The sequence below is a fragment of the Bactrocera latifrons genome, unplaced genomic scaffold, assembly GCF_001853355.1.
Source record: "Bactrocera latifrons isolate USDA-ARS-PBARC rearing strain unplaced genomic scaffold, ASM185335v1 scaffold_242, whole genome shotgun sequence".
NCBI classification, from domain to species: domain Eukaryota; kingdom Metazoa; phylum Arthropoda; class Insecta; order Diptera; family Tephritidae; genus Bactrocera; species Bactrocera latifrons.
Window position 1 is genome coordinate 428,411 of NW_017535986.1, and position 2,845 is coordinate 431,255.

The window sequence follows — 2,845 nt, forward strand, 5'->3', positions numbered from 1 at the left end:
CTATCGTTCACTCATTCGTCCAAAAGTTTAAAATGTTAAAAGTCGTTTTTTTTTAATTTAGTTTTTTTAAATTAATTAATTTTTTTTAATTTAATAATTTTTTGCTTCATATATGGCACTTTCTTTTTGAAACACTCTCCAAAAGTCGTGATTAAGCGAACACATTCGAGTGTATGTGCCGCCGCATGAAGTAGCAGCTCTCAATAATGTCAAGTACAGTTATYATTTGGGTTTTTTTCGCCGACTTTTCCACATTCTGTTGCAAAATTTTGCCGCCGGCAACACCTTTACATTTCGCTGCTGTTCGACTACTTGCACAATTGCCCCCAAAAAATAAGTAATAAAATACGAGTGCTTAACCACCAGCGTGCTGCTCCCACTTTGTGAACCGGTTCGATGAAATTTATTTTCAAAAATCGATTGCGCTTGCGCACACGCTACATTTGGCAAAATATGTCGCCATYGCACACACCGCACAGCCAAGCCACTACATCAATCCGTTGACACGCTGCTTGGCTACCGCTTTCGACCAACAAGTGTGGCACTCGCAGGCGGTATGGGAGTACGTCTCCTTTCTTTTCTTTCGCTAGCAATTTATGCAGTATTTTTGCTGTTTTTTTCTTGTTGCTTAAACAATCGAATTTCGGTTGCCATTTATGGCGAATATCTTGTGCCAATTTATTTTTTCTTTTTATTTGATTATATTTTTCTTACTTGCGAATGCTTCAATTGTCAATGCTGCCTGCCACTGCACCTTCGAATTTCTCTGCACTTCAGCCGACTGTCATATGCTTGATGCCCATAAAGAGCGCTGTCATACTTTCGCTTGCGCGCATCCCACAAGCGTTGCCGTTGTGCGTTGATTTTATAAGGTGTCTGCACTTGACGTTTTTTCAGTTACGATTTTCAATGCAATGACAGTGCGGAGCGTGTGTTGAAAAGTGGGCGAGTGTCTATGGCTGTCATTGCGCATTTCATGTTAAATTTTCGTTTATGATTGTTTACTCCAACAAATGCGCCCACATTTTTACCAATGCTCCTTTTACTTTTTAATTGCTGCGAATTGCGAAATTACCCGAAAATTAATAGCTTGACTCCATTGTGTGCTCCAACGGTAGCAGTGCTTGTAAGCCAAAAAAAAAAAAAAATGTTTGGAAAACACTTCACCGCTTTTTCGAAAACGAAAGCACGTTGACGACTCAAATGTTCGTTTCAATGGTTTTTAGTTGCGTTTACGGTGTTTAAGATTTTCTTTATTTTTTATATATTTTACCTCAGCTATTATGACGCACTTTGCATTGTCAGTCATCGTTTTTGACATAAGCGCGCTGTCACACATTCTGTGACAGCTATGAGTCACAGCTGCAGTTGTAAACAAAACACTCTCTGACACAAATTGCTAGTTAGCATATGTAAATATAAAAATACATACWTACCCACATATGTATATATGTATATATACAAAAAATGTACATATAATCCACATAACTTTAAAAAATTCCTGCTTTCAATTAAAAACATCGTAATTTATTTTCGCTCCAAATTCTTTGTCCACATTTGGCTCTTGTAAATAGTTTTCTCAAATTGAAATCGTCTTGKAAATAAATAAAAAAGAAAAATATAYTATAAAAATACTCGTGCAATAATTAATGAGTTCACATTGAAACCGAAAACGTTTGGTATTTTTTAATTCAGCGAATTTTCAGCGTTTACTCGTGTGTTGTTGTCACTACTCGTATTCCTATGTGACATGACTGCTAATGTGTGCTCTTTTTGTGGTCATCTATTATTGACATACGCTATTTTATAYATTTATTCACTTTTATTTTTATCCGCTCGTGCAAGTGCTCGTGCGCTGTGTGTCGCATGACAAATAATTTATTTTTTTTTGTATGAAAAATAAAAAAAATACCAATAGTAATTTATGCAAATTCACAGCGTGAAACAGATCGCTACCGATTTTCTTTCAGCAGGAGTGGGGAATTTACAAAATAATAAAAAAATCAGCTGCGATGTACAATATAATGACATACATATCTATATTGTATATAAAATATACATATTATTGATAATATTGGTTAAAGATTAAATAAATCAAATGCAATTAATTTTAATACTGTCGATTAATCCTTGCCTTAAAAATTTATCTATTTTAATACCGAATAAAATTGCTTTAAAAGCCCAAATATCGACCTTTTATTTATCTATAAATTTTTCCATAAAAGAAATTATAGCGATTTTAATTTCGATTATTTATTTATTTTCTGAAAAGAAAAATTTTAATTTGTTTCCAATTTCGAAAAAAATATATATTAAATTAAAAAAAAAATCAAATTCCTTTCAATTAAGTCTAAAACTATCGATTAATCCTTTATCCTCTTCGAAAATCAATGAATGATTATCAAATTTCGACTTTTTGGCTGTCGATAAATCGTTTATCTTTCGTGAAAAGTGTCTCGATTTTCATTTTCACGTTTTAGTTATCGATACCACTTTAAAAATGATCGATTGGTTTAAATTTCGACTTTGTGGCTGCCGATAAATCGTTTATCTTTCGTTAACAGTGTCTCGATTGTAATTTTCACGTTTCAGTTATCGATATGTTAAGTAGTAAATAATATATCGATTTTAGTTTCGACTTTTTGAGGAAATATAATGATTTTTATTTTGTAAGTTATCTGTAGTTATCCTGTAAGTTATCGATATCTTTCGTATAAACTTATCAATTTTAATTTTGACTTCTTCTCGATAAATCGTTAAATTGCGTGAAACATATATCGTTTTCCATATAATTTTTTGTGTTACCGAAACACATTGATTATATGTAAATAAGTAAAAAAAAAAA